The sequence below is a fragment of the Dama dama genome, chromosome 11 (assembly GCF_033118175.1).
Source record: "Dama dama isolate Ldn47 chromosome 11, ASM3311817v1, whole genome shotgun sequence".
Classification (NCBI taxonomy): domain Eukaryota; kingdom Metazoa; phylum Chordata; class Mammalia; order Artiodactyla; family Cervidae; genus Dama; species Dama dama.
The window spans coordinates 63,175,696-63,195,421 of NC_083691.1; the positions used below are offsets into that span (position 1 = coordinate 63,175,696).

Sequence of the window (19,726 nt, forward strand, 5' to 3'; positions counted from 1 at the left end):
CTATTCTTTCTCTGAGAAACAAAGCTGTTCAATATAAGACACCAATTCAAATGCAAAATGGGAAGTACAAAGAGCACAGGATGAAGAAAGTCAATCTCTGAGGAAGAAGAAGCTCCTGGATAACTCAAATAGCATCTCTGCACCTCAGTTTACAACCTATAAAATAGGGGCTATTGGATTACATGGTTTCCAAGATTAATTCATCCCAAAAATTCTAGGGTAATTTGATACAATGAACTACCATCTAGGAAAATGCCATAGACCATAATTCATCTAAAATAATCTTTGTCTTTTTAACAAATCATCATTACAACATGAATAAACATTATTCAGAGTCAAAACATTATCTTTAAACTCATTAAAATTAAACCATAATGTTACTATTTATACCTAAAGGAACAAAATATAGCAGTTGTTCTTAAAAAAGGAACACAAAGTTAATTTAAACATATATGTTCTGAGTTTATTTTATCATATTAAATATTACTGAAATGCTCCTTTTTAATTTCTATGTGGCTATTGTACACTGCTGATAGACACTGCTTTTATAAAGCAATACACTTCCACATAATTTTCCCCATGAGATCTTTCTATTTGTGATGTAGTTACTGAATTAAAACATTTGATTATGAGCATGAGCATTTTAGCTTCTTTTCACATTTATTCAAATAGATTTATCAACCACATGTTATTTGAAAGATCTGTCAACTACATATTACATACATGCTAAATAATCTTTTTATACCACAAGGTGGCATCTTCTTATTTTGGTATAAACCTCTGAATATTAACATAATTTGAATAATTCCATACACCTGAACTTTTTTTTTTAATTTTAAGACAACCACTTAGCAGCTGTGCAAATATATGGTGATTCTGTTACTTAATGCAAGTAGTACTTGTGGATATTTATGTGCCTGGGATATTCAGAATATTGAGTCTTTAACAGACTGATGAGCTATTCACACTAAAAAGTCAATAAACATTGTCCTCTAAATGTTATGTTCATAGAGATTAGTAACATAAAGCATACGCTGCAAAATGTATGTATTTAAATGAAAGCTTCCTTAGAAACAGCCAAAAGTGTGGAACCAAGTACATATCAGTTTACTAATATTTTTGATATCCAGATTAAATACATAATTTAATACATAAGTATGCAATGACTACATCATGGTTGCCACTATGTTAGGCCCTTTTATTTATCTTTTCATAAAATTTCATGACAAATTTCCTGAAGAAACTAATTCTAAACCTCAAAACAACAGTCTAATGCTTCTCAAATTTTCAATAAAATAAATCATATGGGGAGCTTAAGAAAATGTAAAATCCCAAGCCCCATCTCCTAGAAATTTCAAGTCTAAAACAATGCAATACACAATCAAAATCTACAAATATTAGTAAGGAATTCCACTACATTAAAAATAAACTGATAAACAACAGGATTTACTGTATAGCATGCTACTGCTACTGCTAAGTCACTTCAGTCGTGTCCGACTCTGTGCGACCCCATCCCTGGGATTCTCCAGGCAAGAACGCTAGAGTGGGTTGCCATTTCCTTCTCCAGTGCATAAAAGTGAAAAGTGAAAGTGAAGTCGCTCAGTCATGTCTGACTCTTCGCGACCCCATGGACTGCAGCCTACCAGGCTCCTCCATCCATGGGATTTTCCAGGCAAGAGTACTGGAGTGGGGCGCCATTGCCTTCTCCAACTGTATAGCATAGAGAACTATTAATATATTCAATATCTTATAATAAACTATAATGAAAAAAATCAAGGAAAAAATAATATAATTATATACATATTTGTACATATAACTAACCTAAGACCAACACAATATTATAAATTAACTATACTTCAATTAAAAATATTTTAAAGAAAAAAAGAAACTATAAGATAACGCTGAAAAGTAACCTCAAAAAGAGAGACTACTGATCTAATGTAAATTGGTGAATCCACGAAATTTATTGGTAAAATACTAAGTCTGTTTCTGGAAATCATGCAAAGGATGACTCTTCAAATGGCTCATTTGAAATTTCCTGTCACTATTTCTTTTCCCACATCTAGTGATGAAAAATTGAAAATGAGAGTGATGAGAGTTTTTAAGATGTGGAAAAAAATTTCTATTATAAGATTTATCTCAGTCACTATGGTGTCTTACAGACAGTTTACCCAATAATATACAATTTTGTAAAGAATAAATGGAAGACATTTCCTATGGGGACATACACAAACACGCACACAACAGTGATAACTATATTTGGGCCACAAAGAACACTGTACTAGGGAGTGTTGTCATAAACTTTCTGTCTCAAATTATTCATTGATTACAAGATTTGCTCATTGGTAGTCTATTGCCCCTGGACATATCCTGCCTTGACACATATCCCTGCAGTTAAAACATGTAGTCTAGTGTTCAATGAGTTAGTGTGATTATTGCATATGCTCAGTTGCTGAGTCACACTCAGCTCTTTCTGACCCCATGGACTGTAGACCTCCAGGCTCCTCTGTCCATGAGATTCTCCATGCAAGAATACTGGAGTGGGTTGCCATTTCCTCCTCCAAGTATGATCATTGACTAAAAGATACAGGATTGTTCATGAAGAAAAATTTTCAAGTCTGTGAAAACTTTGTGGCTAGTGAGCTAACCATTTCCACACTGGAAATGGGTCCTAGAATCATAATTGTCATCCCATAGGCATGTTTTTTTCATGCTCTTGTACATACACATTCACACATATGAAAGCCTCAGGCAAGTACTGTTACATTTAACTCTGCTTTATGACAGAAAACCAAATAATGCCACAGAGCCATTGTGATCTATGTTGGATCTACCAGATGTGAAGTGTATAAGTTGTTCCTTTCTAACCTTTTAAGTCTAAATATCTCTCATGTTTAAAAGGACATAAAAAGTTGCATTTTAAACACAATCATAAATTTAAAAATAATCCCTGTCTCACACCATATATTAAAGTGAACTTCAGCATTTAAAAGAAGGGGAAAAAGATAGTAACCCAGAAGGCATACATTCTGGGGCTAGAAAAACTATAATATATGAAACAAAAAGCATGCTATAACAGAAAATACTGGTGGGTTTGCTACACAAAAGAAAAACAAAAATGTCAGTAAATGAAAAATTTTAATAAAAATTAAAAGGCAAATGATTAACTTGGGGAAATTTTGCAAAAAATTACAAAATTTATATATTATATATAGCTTTTTATAGAAAGAAAATGACAAGCAACTTAGGGGAAATCAAGCAAATAGACAATTCACAGGGATTCCCTGGTAGCTCAACCGGTAAAGAATCCACCTGCAATGCAGGAGACCCTGGTTCGATTCCTGGGTTGGGAAGATCCCCTGGAGAAGGGATAGGCTACCCACTCCAATATTCTTGGGATTTCCTAGAGGCGCAGCTGGTAAACAATCTGCCTGCAATGTGGGAGGTCTGGGTTCGATCCCCGGGTTAGGAAGATCCCCTGGAGAAGGGAAAGGCTACCCATGCCAGTATTCTGGCCTGGAGAATTCCATAGACTGTATAGTCCATGGGGTCGCAAAGAGTTGGACACGACTGAGCGACTTTCACTTTTCAGACAATTCACAAAGAACTACAAATTTCAATAAATTTAAGAAATTCATTCAACATCAGCAGTAATTAAGAAAGTTCAAGTTACAAAACAATGAAATGTCTTTTTTTAATCTTTTGGATTGGGATATTTTTCATTCCAACACCTAATATTTAAAAGAGGGAGAGAAAGAGACCTCTGAAATACTGCCATTAGGAATGCAAACTGGTATAACATTTCTGGAAGGCAATTTAGCAACGCATGCACAAAGTTCTAAAATGTGCATATTTTTATCTAGCAAATGCATGTTTAGTAATATGTTCAAAGGGTAAGTGTGAAAAGATATAATGTCCTTCTAAAATGGAAGACCTAAGGGTCCAACGAGTCCTTAAATTAATTATACTACAGCTATTACATATGAATTCCAGAATAAATAATCGTAATGTACTAAGAAAATGTTTGTTCTCTTAAGAAAATAAAAAGTTATGAAGTAGAATAAGCACTATTTTCTTAACTTTGGAAGAACAAAAGGTATATAAACACAAGAGGAAGACTCAGGGTGTTCATTGAAATGTAGCAGAAATTCTTTGTAGGGGGTTGATTTTAAGTGCTTTTCTAACATCATTTTCAGGTCTTTTTTTTTTTCTAATTTCTTTAAAATTTCTTTTTTAGAATTTCTTTAATGAGTGTTATGGGCAATTTTATATGTCAACTCAGCTAGGCTATTGTGACCAGTTTTGGTCAAACATTAGTCTAGTATTGCTGTGAAGGTATTTTTTCAAAAATATGATTAATATATATAATTCATAGGCTTCAAATAAAGCAGATTACTCTCCATAATGCATGTGGGCCTCATCCAATCAGTTGAAGAGCAAAGACTATGGTTTCTCTAAGAAAAAAGTTCTTTCTCAAGACTGAAATGTAGAAAACCTGCCTGACTTACCAGTCTGCCTGGCCTGCCCTGTGGATTTTGGACTCAAGGTAGCAACATCAGTTCCTGCCTGAGTTTCCAGCCTGCTAGTTCACCCTACAAGTTTCAGAAGTTCCAGTACCTACAATGATGTGAGCCAATTCCATAAAATAAATCTCTCTTCATCTCCCACTCTCTCTATATATATGCATGTGTGTGTGTGTGTGTGTGTGTGTGTGTGTGTGTCCCCTATTGGTCTGTTTCTCCAGAGGACCCTGACCAATGTAATGAGCAGGTACTAGTTTTAACATAAGAAAAATAAATAAATAAATAAATAAGTAGGCAGACCTTCAAAAATTAAACAAATTGGAAATAAGGAAAAAAAGAAATCAATTCTCTTGTAGATAAAGCAACACAGCCAAGAAAAAAATCCTATTTTTCTACTTAATTATTTAAGGGTCACTGTCTATCATGCATGGGGTGGACAAAGCTCTGAAGAAAAATGTTATATTAGTCCTGAATAATCACATCTCTACCATCTCTTTTACATGGAATGACAAAATGTGTCACTTGTCTGCTATTTACAGGTGTAAATTTTAATAATTTATACCATATAACCATTTGCTGATAAGATAAACTGCAGTCCTGAAGGTATTTCACTTGAAAAATAAGACACATTTTCCATTTTGTCATCTTTTCATATTAATATTTGTTAGCCTATCATGCTAATTAATAAATGTAGCATACAGTGTAAGTCTCGGGTTTTTTTCTCTAATTTTGTTTAATTTATCAAATGGAAAATAATCTAGCAAAGAGTCATTAATTTAATTTCTTCTGAGAGGGAATCATTACTTGAAATGTTAAATTTTCAACAATGCAGCTTCAAAACATCTGTAGCCATGGAAAATTTTTATAGTTTTAATTGAACATCTGTGCATTTTAATTGATTAATTTGAAGAAAATACAGGAGAAAAGAAAGAACAGTAGGTAATATGAATTTAACAAACCACTTTTCTGTTTTCTCTGTCTCTTAGTTAATGATTTTTCAGTATAAACAAAACATGAGATTATCAAACAAATTAAATAATTCTCATGACTATAAATATATTCATACTGATTGAGCAGAGTAGACTAGTATTTTACACTAGGATTGTTTTCAATCAAAAAGATGGACAGGGATACATATGCGAACATATAAAGTGTTTATTAGGTTCCGGTCCCTGTGCAACATGCTGCAGCAAGTCACTTACAACACCCTAATGACGTAAATATTCTCTAAAACCCCAACCACCACTGCTGCCACTACAGACACTTAAGGATCAACAAGCTGGGGATATTTCACTCATTTTTGCAGCACCAAAAGTTTACCCTTCCCAGTATTTCTTCTCTCTTATAAATGTATAGCTTTCTTATTAACTCCTATTTTTTTAATATGTCACCCATTTCACTATGAAAATTTAGTTTTGGCATGCATGGCATAGCTCTGGATTTATCTGGTTTTTCTTCATTTGTTTTGTTTATTTTTCACTTGTTTGTTTGTTTGTCAGTATTTGGAGAGAATGTGTCTCCAGAACAATATACTACCTATGAAAAGAACTAAGAAAAACCTATCCAGGTAAAATAACCACACAATTCTTGGAGACATTGTCTTAAGAATCACTAGGCGAGTTTGCTTCCAGTTATCCTTGTTATTAACAGGTAGGCATTGTACTTTTAAGTAAGATCTAAAGATATTTTTATCAACACCATTGAAAAACCAAAAGAAAGGATGAAGAAAACGGATGCACAGATAGGTGAAAGAAAAGCATTGTCAAGAGGTGAAACAAACACAAATGTCTCTTTTCTTTTCAAATGTAAAAGTTCTAAAAATTCTGCACAACTCTGAACAAAAATACTAATTGTGGTAGTAAGATTTAATAGTGTTATTTATCAGTTAGGTTAAGTTCAATCGCTCAGTCGTGTCCGACACTTTGCAACCCCATGAACCGCCGCACGCCAGGCCTCCCTGTCTATCACCAACCCCCTGAGTCAACCCAAACCCATGTCCATTGAGTTGGTGATGCCATCCAACCATCTCATCCTCTGTCGTCCCCTTCTCCTCCTGCCCTCAATCTTTTCCAGCATCAGGGTCTTTTCAAATGAATCAGCTCTTCACATCAGATGGCCAAAGTACTGGAGTTTCAGCTTAAACATCAGTCCTATCAATGAACGCCCAGGACTGATCTCCTTTAGGATGGACTGGTTGGATCTCCTTGTAGTCCAAGGGACTCTCAAGAGTCTTCTCCAACACCACAGTTCAAAAGCATCAGTTCTTCAGTGCTCAGCTTTCTTTATAGTCCAACTCTCACATCCATACATGACCACTGGAAAACCCAAAGCCTTGACTAGACAGACCTTGGTTGACAAAGCAATGTCTCTGCTTTTTAATATGCTGTCTAGGTTGGTCATAACTTTCCTTCCAAAGAGTAAGCATTTTTTACTTTCATGGCAACAATCACCATCTGCAGTGATTTTGGAGCCCAAAAAAATAGTCAGGCACTGTTTCCACTGTTTCCCCATGTATTTGCCATGAAGTGATGGGACCGGATGCCATGATCTTAGTTTTCTGAATGTTGAGTTTTAAGCCAACTTTTTCACTCTCCTCTTTCACTTTCATCAAGAGGCTCTTTAGTTCTTCTTCCCTTTCTGCCATAAGGGTGGTGTCATCTGCATATCTGAGGTTATTGATATTTCTCCTGGCAGTCTTGATTCCAACTTGTTCTTCTTCCAGCCCAGGGTTTCTCATGATGTACTCTGCATGTAAGTTGAATAAACAGGGTGACAATATACAGCCTTGACGTACTCCTTTTCCTATTTGGAACCAGTCTGTTGTTCCGTATCCAGTTCTAACTGTTGCTTCCTGACCTGCATACAGGTTTCTCAAGAGGCAGGTCAGGTGGTCTGGTATTCCCATCTCTTTCAGAATTTTCAACAGTTTATTGAGATCAACACAGTCAAAGGCTTTGGCATAGTCAATAAACCAGAAATAGATGTTTTCCTGAAACTGTCTTTCTTTTTCAACGATCCAGCAGATGTTGGCAATTTGACCTCTGGCCCCTCTGCCTTTTCTAAAACTGTCTTGAATATCTGGAAGTTCACAGTTCATGTATTGCTGAAGCCTAGCTTGGAGAATTTTGAGCATTACTTTACTAGCGTGTGAGATCAGTGCAATTGTGCACCTTATGACTACACAGTGGAAGTGAGAAACAGATTTAAAGGACTAGATCTAACAGAGTGCCTGATGAACTATGAACAGAGGTTCGTGACATTGTACAGGAGACAGGAATCAAGACCATCCCCAAGAAAAAAGAAATGCAAAAAAGCAAAATGGCTGTCTGAGGAGGCCTTACAAATAGCTGTGAAAAGAAGTGAAAAGCAAAGGAGAAAAGGAAAGATATACCCATTTGAATGCAGAGTTCCAAAGAATAGCAAGGAGAGATAAGAAAGCCTGCCTCAGTGATCAATGCAAAGAAATAGAGGAAAACAATAGAATGAGAAAGACTAGAGATCTCTTCAAGAAAATTAGAGATACCAAGAGAACATTTCATGCAAAGATGGGCTCAATAAAGGACAGAAATGGTATGGACCTAACAGAAGCAGAAGATATTAAGAAGAGGTGGCAAGAATACACAGAAGAACTGTACAAAAAAGATCTTCACAACCAGGATAATCACGATGGTGTGATCACTCACCTAGAGCCAGGCATCCTGGAATGTGAAATCAAGTGGGTTGTAGGAAGCATCACTACGAACAAAGCTAGTGGAGGTGATAGAATTCCAGTTGAGCTATTTCAAATCCTGGAAGATGATGCTGTGAAAGTGCTGCATTCACTATTCCAGCAAATTTGGAAAACTCAGCAGTGGCCACAGGACTGGAAAAGGTCAATTTTCATTCCAATCCCAAAAAAAGGCAATGCCAAAGAATGCTCAAACTACTGCACAATTGCATTCATCTCACACGCTAGTAAAGTGCATTTACAGTAATTTAGAAATCAAACTAATTTACACTTTAAGTAAGATGCTACTGTTTTTTCTTTCTGTGTTAGAAAAATTTGTCAAGGGAAATATGTGCACTTTAGAAGCTGATCTGTTTTCTAAGCACTTTTAAAACCACATGAGCAGTCATGCCGGGCAGGGCAGTGTTTACTTGTAGTAGTCACTCACTTCATGTCTTAAAGTACTTTGAGCACTTCCTATCTAGAAGGCAAATGTGCTCGTTACAGATTAGTCTAATGCATCCATTAAGGAAGGAAATAATGACTAGGTATCTGGCAATATGTTTTAGCTACTGATTCTCTACTTACTTGAGTATAACACAAAAGTATTCACTTCACAATAGTTCATCACAACCTAACCTGCAAACAAATTATTTTCTTTTACTTGTTGATATCCCTGCTATGATTATCCCTATGTAAACCCCCCATCCTGGACCTCAATCCACATTCCCAGCATTTTTATTATTAAACACATTTATCAATTCTTACCACAATTTTTTAAGAATTCATAACCAGCAGGCAACTTAGTGGCTCAGATGGTAAAGAATCTGCCCCCATTGCAGAAGACGTGGGTTTGATTCCTGAGTTGGGAAGATCTCCTAAGAAGGAAATGGCTACCCACTCCAGTGGGAGAAGTCCATGGACAGAGAAGCCTGGTGGGCTACAGTCCACGGGGTCGCAAAGAGTCGGACACAACTGAGTGACTAAAACTTTCACATAGATAGACATTCAATATCATTTTTAAAGATAATTATTACCTGTGATGAGAGAGAAAACTATTCCCCAGAATTCCTTTCAGGATGAGCATGGTCTTTGTTGAAAGTAACTCTTTAATAAACTAGAACAGAACTAGAGACAAGAATGACAGTGAATGTGAACACAAGTTTTCTTAATGAAACCTGCCTTTACCTCAAGTGAATGGGGAGAGAATTAAAGAGTAGAAAAGAAACTGTCAACAGACCCTAAAGACTACATGATGTGACTTCTCCTCCACGATAACACATACATGTACATGCATAAAATGATGAAATGCTTAAAAGCAATGGATGTTTTTGGTGTGTGTGAAAACTGAAGAAGCACTGGGGTTTGGTTTTGATTGTCCTGGGCTGCATGGGATAGTAACTCAGAGTCAGGAGCATGAAGATTCAGAAAAAGTGAGATACAAGAATGCATCACGTGGAGAGAAGCTTATTTATTATCCCAGGAGGTGCAATTGGTCTCCATGAGTCAGGATATCTTATGTCACTGGTTACACAGCTACAGAACAAGAGCTGAATTCCAGATTTGACAAGTACTTGGCAGGAATACTGTAGAGGAGATTTAACTTTCAAACAAGGAGCTAGCCTTCATGACCTTTCCAGAGTAGAAAGCTTATGTCTCTACAACTATATCTATAGTTGAGAAACATGATTAGCAAATTAGCCTTCTAATTATACTTTAGTACTAACCAAATAGCTGCGCTGTGCTGTGGTAAGTTGTTTCAGTTGTGTCCAACTCTGTGCGATTGTAGCCTGCCAGGCTCCTCTGTCTATGGGATTCTCAAATCCAAATGCTTAGAGCAAGGCTCATTTTACAGAAAGATACTCATTATTTTGCCTTCTGGTTCTAGAACAAAATTTTATAAAATGCAAACACTCCCTATCCGTGCTCCATAGCTGTGACTATTAGAATTTCATCTCTGACACACGGCACAATTACCAAATATAATCTTATTAGTCTAGAATGGAAGGATGGAGATCCACATTCCCAAGTGAATTTTGGCAATAAGCACATCTTGCTCACATCTTAGATCCAGAAAGCTATAGGATCAAAATATTCACATAATCAAAGACTACTTTTATTTCACTTTTCCCAGTGGTTATGTGTTTATGTTTTATAGAAAAGATGGATTTTTACCATGAAAATGTGTGGTGAGGGCAACAGAACAACATGCAGTATAAATAAGAGGTTAGTCATATCAAAAGCAAAAACTACAAACTATTGTGCTGAATTACTAAATGGAAAGTATGGAGAAAATGTGAGAAATGTTGAGAAAGGGACTGTGCTAAATTCTCACCTCAATGAATACTGAGAATATCTGAAATACTCTCATCAGTATTTGGTGTAATGAAAATGTCTCAGTCTAAAATGTCATCAAGAGCTGGAGTTTCTGACCAACACTATATAACCATTGTTATCATACTGAGATAATATGATCGTAGTGAAAAGCAAGAGACAAGACATGCTAGTTAACATGCAAGCATTTTTGTCCAATTTTGTCATATAAAATAAATTATACCAGGAACTTTGAAATACTGAAAATACTTCATGAGCTTCCATTACAATCTTCATTATCAGAAACCTCAATATCTAAATAACAGCTATAGTTCTTACTGTTCTTTACATTTATTTTTAAAGAACTGAAAATTAAATTCAAATATTAAAAAAAGTAATTGTACAATTAAAGGTGCAGTGAACCTCCTAATTTCATCGATACAGCAGACAAGATAAGCTCTTTCTGCTACAAATGTCTAGAAATGCTGTATGAAACACAACAAACAACCTTTTTTTTTTTTTTTTTTTCAGGTGTGCCACTGCAGGTAGGATCTTAGCTGCCTGACCAGGGATTGAACCCATGCCCCCTGCAGTGGAAGTGCAGAGTCCTAACCACTAGATCGCCAGTGAATTCCCCAAACATCCTTTTAATACATAATTGAGCAAGAAAGTTAACCAAGTATGCAGTGCCAGAACTGGAGAAAAACCTAAAAACTAGAACAGAAAGCTCATGCCCAACCCTGGGAAGGGTTATATGGAGGTCAGCATGGAGCTGTTTCTTGGAAATACGGGGCCTTGGTTTTTAACACACACTGACAGAAAGAGGAGAAAGGGCCCTAAGCTTCAGAAGAAAGGCTGTAGCTACAACAATACTAGGCAAGTTAAGACTTCAATTCAAAAAGTATTACCGGAAATAAAAAGGGGCACTACATAATGAGCCAGAGATCAATTTATCAAGAAGTCATGGCATGACAAATTGTATGTACCTAGTAAGCAGAGCTTTGAAATACCAAAAACAAACCCTGAGAAAAACAGAGAAATATACATGGTCTTAAAATTGTAGATTTTGACACCTCTTTCAATAACTGACAGAGCAAGTAGACAAAATTCTATAAGGATATGTAATTTAGGTCTTCCATAGTTGATGCAATTAACATTTGTAGAATATCATTCTTTTCATGTATACAGTGGACCATAAATAAATCTAAATAAATTTTAAAGTATTGAAATCTTACAGAGCAGTTTTTCTGACATTGGATTAAAACCTGGAATCACTAAAAATAAAGTAGCCAAAAACTCACTAAATATTTAAAAATTAAATAATACACTGCTTTGACCTGTGGATCAAAGAAAAAATCACCAAAAGAAATTAGAAAATATTCAAACTGAATACTAATGACAATCCAACATATCAATAGTTGTAGTACATGGCTTGAAACTGAAAGTGAAGTCGCTTAGTCGTGTCCAACTCTTTGTGACCCCCACGGACTGTAGCCTGACACACTCCTGTGTCCATGGGATTTCTCAGGCAAGAATACTGGAGGGGGTCACCATTTCCTTCTCCAGGAGATCTTCACAACCCAGGGACTGAACCCAGCTCTCCTGCATTACAGGCAGACTGCTTGCCATCTGAGCAACCAGAGAAGTCCCTAGTACATGCTTTTAGGCAGTGGTTAAAAAGAAACTGAAAGTATTTAGAAAGGCACAAAAATAGTTATAAAATCAGTGATCCAAGTTTGTATCTTGCTGTGCTTGTACTTAGCTGCTCAGTCATGTTAGAAAAAGAAGGGAATTGAATTAAACCCAAGTAGAAAGAAGAAAATTTAAAAGATGAAGGCAATAATTAATAAAATAGAAAAATAATAAGTCACAGAAAAAAGTGACAAACCCAAATATAATTTTTAAAAGATAATAAAATTGATAAACCTATCAAAACTGATTAAGAAAAAGAGAATACAAAATACCAATATCAGAAGTGAAAGTGGGAATATTTCTATAAATTCTACAGATAATAGATGTTTATTAAGGAGGTCATTGAATTCCAGTTGAGTTATTTCAAATCCTAAAAGATGAGGCTGTGAAAGTGCTGCACTCAATATGGCAGCAAATTTGGAAAACTCAGCAATGGTCACAAGACTGGAAAAGGTCAGTTTTCATTCCAATCTCAAAGAAAGGCAGTGCCAAAGAATGCTCAAATTACCGCACAATTATACTCATCTCACATGCTAGTACAGTAATGCTCAAAATTCTACAAGCCAGGCTTCAGCAATACATGAACTGTGAACTTCCAGATGTTCAAGACAGTTTTAGAAAAGGGAGAGGAGCCAGAGATCAAATTGCCAACATCCGCTGGATCACTGAAAAAGAAAGACAGTTCCAGAAAAACATCTATTTCTGCTTTATTGACTATGCCAAAGCCTTTGACTGTGTGGATCTCAATAAACTGTTGAAAATTCTGAAAGAGATGGGAATACCAGACCACCTGACCTGCCTCTTGAGAAACCTGTATGCAGGTCAGGAAGCAACAGTTAGAACTGGACATGGAACAACAGACTGGTTCCAAATAGGAAAAGGAGTACATCAAGGCTGTATATTGTCACCCTGTTTATTCAACTTACATGCAGAGTACATCATGAGAAACGCTGGGCTGGAAGAAGCACAAGCTAGAATCAAGATTGCAAGGAGAAATATCAGTAACCTCAGATATGCAGATTACATCACCTTTATGGCAGAAAGGGAAGAAGAACTAAAGAGCCTCTTGATGAAAGTGAAGGAGGAGAGTGAAAAAGTTAGCTTAAAACTCAACATTCAGAAAACTAAGATCATGGCATCCGGTCCCATCACTTCATGGCAAATAAATGGGGAAACAGTGGAAAGAGTGGCCGACTTTATTTTTTTGGACTCCAAAATCACTGCAGATGGTGACTGCAGCCATGAAATTAAAAGACGCTTACTCCTTAGAAGGAAAGTTATGACCAACCTAGACAGCATATTAAAAAGCAGAGATTATTTTGCCAACAAAAGTCAAGGCTATGGTTTTTCCAGTAGTCATGTATGGATGTGAGAGTTGGACTATAAAGAAAGCTGAGCACCGAAGAATTGATGCTTTTGAACTATGGTGTTGGAGAAGACTCTTAAGAGTCCCTTGGAAAAAAAAAAAAAGAGTCCCTTGGGCTGCAAGGAGATCCAACCAGTCCATCCTAAAGATCAGTCCTGAGTGTTCACTGGAAAGGACAGATGCTGAAGCTGAAACTCCAATACTCTGGCCACCTGATACGAACAGCTGACTCATTGGAAAAGATCCTGATGCTGGGAAAGATGAAGGCGGGAGGAGAAGGGGATGACAGAGGATGAGATGGTTGAATGGCATCACCAACTCAATGGACATGAGTTTGGGTGGACTCCAGGAATTGGTGATGGACTGTGAGGCCTGGCATGCTGCAGTCCATGGGGTCTCAAAGAGTTGGACATGACTGAGTGACTGAACTGAACTGAATGGAAGGAAATATTAGGTATGAATATATGCTTAAAAATTCAAGAATTTATACAAAATGGTTAAATTTCTTATAAAATACAATTTTCCAAAAGTGACACTAAAGAAATAAAATCTGCATAGCCCCATAGTAACTAAAAAAATTAATATTTTTACTGAAACCTTTCCAACAAAGAGAACTCCAAACCCAGCTGGTTTAAATGGCGAATGGTGCCAAATATTTTTATAAGAAGTTGTAACTATCTTATACAAATTCTTTTTATAAATAAGTGAAGAGATATTCTAACTCATTTTATGAACCAAGAGAATTTTGATATCAAAACCTGATAAGGATATTCTCAGGAAAAAAATAAAAACAAAACCACAACACTCCAGACTGATACTTATCATGAATAAACACACAAGAATCCATTACAACACATTAGCAAACTGAATCCAACAAATATATTAAAAAGATACATCATAATCAAGTGGGTATGATAATATCTCATAAGGTGGCGCAGTGGTAGAATCTGCCTGTCAACGCAGGAGAAGCAAGAGACAGGAGTTTAATCCTTGGGTCAGAAAGATCCCTGGAGAAGGAAATGGAAACCCACTCCAGTGTTCTTGCCTGGAAAATCCCATGGACAGAAGAGCCTGGTCAGCTACAGAGAATGGGGTCGCAAAGATTTGGACATGATTAAGCACACATGCACATAAGTAACACACTGAAGGCCAGTTTCAAATTTGAAAATAAGTCAATAAAATTCATCATCTTAACAGAACAAGAAAGAAGAAACATACCATCATCCAATAGATGTAGGGAGAAAAAATTGACAAAACATAACATCTGTTCACAACAAAAACTCTCAGGAAACTATGGAGAAAAGGGAACTATCTCAATCTGAGACTGGGTAACAGCTAAAAACTCACAACTAGGATCACATTTCATAAGAAGTACTCAACATTTTCTAAGACTGGAACAAAAGACAAAGGTTTCTCATCTCACTACTGCATTTTACTTGAGGATCTATATAATGTAATAAGACAAGATAAAGAAATAAAAAGCATAAAATTGGAATGAGTTAGGTAAAACAGTCTTTGTCTAGATAACATAATTGTACACATATAAAATTTTATAATACAGCTACTAAGTAAGTTTACCAAGGTCTTAGGATATAGTTTAAAAATTAATTGTTCTATGTACATACAGCAAACAGCAATAAAATTAATTTCAAAAAAGCAATGCAGTTAATAATAGCAATACAAGTGATTCCCCTAGGATTACTCCTCAGATTAATTATTTTCCAACAGCTAGCATCAAACATAATACAATGACAGTATACAGAGAAATCTGGAAGTACAAGCAGATATAAAAAATAAGGAATTATAAACTATTTTTATATTTTTTCATTTTGTCCAACTATATTTTCTAATTTTCCCAAATAAGTAACACATATGAAGAGAAAGTAGTTATCAATCTTCAAAATTCTAATAATCAAAATAGCCAAGTGATTTCATCATTTATCATGAGTAAGCTTATTTCCCAAAATTATTGACTAATGTATCAAGATTTAATATATCAACTTTAGAAATTTAAATGACAACATAATTGTTAATTATAGGTTATTGGGTTAAACATTATAAATATTTAAATACTGAGGTCAGAAAAATTATTATAAGATCTTTTCATAAATTAATAGTAAAGGAGATAATATTCAAAATATGAATCAATTAAACATTAGAATATCAGTATGTATATTTTCCTATGTTATTCACATACTTATTAAGTATCAATAGTGTAGAAGTATTATTCTGAGTAGGAAAATAGAGTGCCAGGCCTGTCATAAATATTTCACACGTATGGTATCCTTTATTCCCCACAACATAGTCTGAGCTGACATTAACACAGTCTCCATTTTCACTTGGAAAAACTGAGCCACACAGGATGAAGCAATTGTGAAATCCCAGAGCAGTGGACATCAGTGGCAGGATCCAAGCCAAGTGAATCTGATCCCAGAGCCTGAACCACCATGCTGAACACAGTGCTCATGGATAAATGAGACAAAAATATTTGTGTTCTCATGAAGTTTATATGTTAGTAGTGGAATACAGAAAATCAGCAAATAAAGAATAAAGTAATCAGATAATGACAATCAGTGGAGAAAAAAAAAGAAGCAGAGAGACCAGAGGGCTTCTGCAGTGGGATAAGTGGGGCTGGCAGCTTACTTAGGCTTAGAGGCTAAGGTGGGGAAGGAATCAGGTATTTTCCAGAGACACACCCAGCAGGACTTCCTGGTTGACTGTGATGGGTGAAGAAAGAGAGGAAGAAAGGATGATAACTAAGTTTTGGCTTAAGCAATTTCACACGGTGGTGATACTTACTGAAATAAGAATGACAAGAATAAGGTGGCCTCAGGGGGAAAAAAAATCAAGCTAGGTTTTGGATGCTTGTTTACATGGAAATTAAACAAGCCATGAAATTAAAAGACATTTGCTCCTTTGGAAGAAAAGCTATGATCAACCTAGAAAGCATATTAAAAAGCAGAGACATTACTTTGTCAACAAAGTTCCATCTAGTCAAAGCTATGGTTTTTCCAGTAGTCATGTATGGATGTGAGAGTTGGACTATAAAGAAAGTTGAGTGCCAAAGAACTGATGCTTTTGAACTGTGGTGTTGAAGACCTGAGAATCGCTTGGACTGCAAGGAGATCCAACCAGTCCATCCTAAAGGAAATCAGTCCTGAATATTCATTGGAAGGACTGATGCTGAAGCTGAAACTCCAATCCTTTGGCCACTTGATGCGAAGAACTGACACTGGAAAAGACCCTGATGCTGGGAAAGATTGAAGGCGGGAGGAGATGGGGACGACAGAGGATGAGATGGTTGGATGGCATCACCGACTCGATGGACGTGAGTATGAGTAAACTCCAGGAGTTTGTGATAGACAGGAAGACCTGGCATGCTGCAGTCCATGGGGTCGCAAAGAGTTGGACACAAGTGAGTGACTGAACTGAACTGAACTTGCATGGAAGGTAAGATGTCAAATAGGTAGTTGGATAAGTGAGCTGAAGGGCCAGGAAAGGAGTCACAATGGAGATGAGAAGTCTGGAGCCATCAGTGTCTAGAATGGACTCTAGAGCCTCTGGACTAGACGAATACACAAGGGAGTGTAGGTGGAGTGAGCAGGGAGCTAGAAGCCCATGCCCCTGGGCATGCTGGCAAATAGGACTCAGCAGGGGAGAGCTGAAGGAGGGAAGCCCAGGAAGAAGTAGTCCCAGTGACTGGAGCAAACTAAAACGAGCAATCAGCCGAAGATGAGTGATAATTCTAGAGATACACAAGGAAGGAGAAGGTTCATGTGGGTGGAACTCTTTCTCAAGCGATGAGCTAAGGGGAGCCGTATCTTACTTTAGACCAATAATATGTTCTTGTAAACTTGTATAAATTTAAATAACTTATTCTCACAGAAAAGCCTGACACCTTTAAGAACACTAACATAATTTTACGAAGATAAACATCTTTTATGAATGAAAAGTACATTTCTTAATCAAATGAGTAAACCAAGATTCTCATACATTAGCTTGCTTAAGGCAGGATTTAATATGTAGTATACCAAATCATGGGGAAGATTACCTTAAGGCTTGAACTCAATTTCAGATGCCATCAAAAATAAACTCTATTTGGGTTATATTAGATAGCATCACTGACTCAGTATATATGAATTTGAGCAAACTCTGAGAGATAGTGGAGGGCAGGGAAGCCTGGTGTGCTGCAATCTATGGGGTAGCAAAGAGTCAGGCATGACTTAATAACTGAACAGCAAAGGACTATATTTACCTTCTAGAGTTCACATAAAGATTTTCACAATAATAGTTGCTGTTAATTAAACACTTGCTTTATATTAATTTAACCCTCACCAGATCTTATGAATTAAACACTTTTATTATATCCAATTTTTTTTCTTTTTTTAAAGATGAGGAATTCTGACCATAAGACAGGTAGAAGTGACTTTCCCAGTATCAGCTAGAATTCCACACTGGTCATTCCTAGAAACTCAGTCCTTATACTGGTGACACAATTAAATACCTCTGGACTCCTTTAAACCTCTTATTAAAGTTTGTTCCCTCCTTCCTTTTCTCTTCTATCCAAACTCATCCTGCCATTAGAGACAGACATGAAAACCAAGGTAAAAGTAACAAGAAAAGAATTAAGGAGATAGTCACAGATCATCAAGGCTGAAAACTCAGCTAAAAGGGTGACTATAATTGAGTTTTTGAGTTTCCTGGCAGCACCAGCAAAAAGGAAGACACCTTAGATTACAAAATTTCTAGTATCTAATAAAAGGAAACATACCAATTAGCCGAGAGACCTTTTTGGTCCCCATCCTTAAATCCAACAGCATTTCTTACATGTGTTTATTTTAGGGAAAAATGAACCATATAAGATCAGAGACTTCAAGAGCAAATCCTCCAAAGATAAAGAAATATTCTTCATCTGGCTGTACTTAGAATTTTCCATTAAAATGTGGTCAACAGCTCACATTCTCCAGTATAATACTTTTGTATGGTTCCCAGTCATCTCAGCTTTTTAAAACTTTAATAGGTATCCAATGACTTACGAACCATGACCTGAACTTTTAGAACTGTCATATGGGCTCAAGAGAAACAAGATCTATTATATATTCTGTATAAATGGCCTATATCACATTTCTCAGAGGTAGCAGCATCTCTGTCAAACAGAATCTTGGCCAAAATTTCAACACACTGCTTGCCCCCAGCTCCAATTTAGGTCCCTTCACAAGCAAACTGCCATGGGTTTTAACTAATGAAAAACCAGTTTGTTTTTAGAAAACATCCTCATTGTCAGCTAATATAACAGAAATGACCAGGAAGAGCATGATTTAATATGGATTAAACATGAATAAAACTCAGAAGCTTTCTTCTTGTTGAATTAGATAATCAAAACTATTAAACAGCATTTCAAAATGCTTTTCATAATCCTGGGACCATTAATGTCATGTTCAAATCACTGTGGATTTTTGTTGTTGTTGTTTTTTTTACTATTCATAGGGATACAATGAGTCATTGGCACATTTCCAGTGCAAGATGCATTTGAATAATACATGACATGCCCTTTAGCTAGCATCATGGTGCCAGATTTAAAACAAGGTAAGAAGTTTCCTCCATGTACACTTGCAGTGTTCAGCTGTTCATAATCTATAGCGTTAACAATTTATCATCAAACCCAGTGACTTGCTGCCAACTTATCAAAGTGGCCACTGGATGCATATGATCAAGTCTGAGCATCTGGCTCTCCTCTGTTCCTGACATTAGCACAGACAACAGAATCAGTGGACTATTGAATGCAATTACAGTAAGTGAGACAGACAATAAAGATTGATAGCGCCTTCTCTTTTTATCACACACAAAACTAGTGGGGGTTAAAGCTTTGCCTTGAGCTGCCTTCATTTAACAATGATTGAAAATATGCAATTGTGTTGGTAAAACACTGTAGCCTGTACCACTTCATTTACTGGACACATTATCAAATTAAATGAAAAGTGAACTGCCAAAAGCAACAGTTATTATATATTAATGATGAATATTTACTTAGCATTGTTCACAAATCATACAGAGAACAGAATCCTTCTTGTTATCTTCTTTGCAGGTTACAGTTGAGTAGGCTTAACATTTCTATGTTTACGTTAA

At 36.2% G+C, this 19,726-nt stretch overlaps 1 long non-coding RNA gene across 1 annotated transcript in view; it reads right to left on the reverse strand.

The window, feature by feature from the left end:
* The window catches only part of LOC133065568 (uncharacterized), a 195,994-nt gene that overhangs the window by 168,065 nt on the left and 8,203 nt on the right, over nucleotides 1-19,726 (reverse strand). The gene's annotated exons all lie outside the window — the stretch shown is intronic.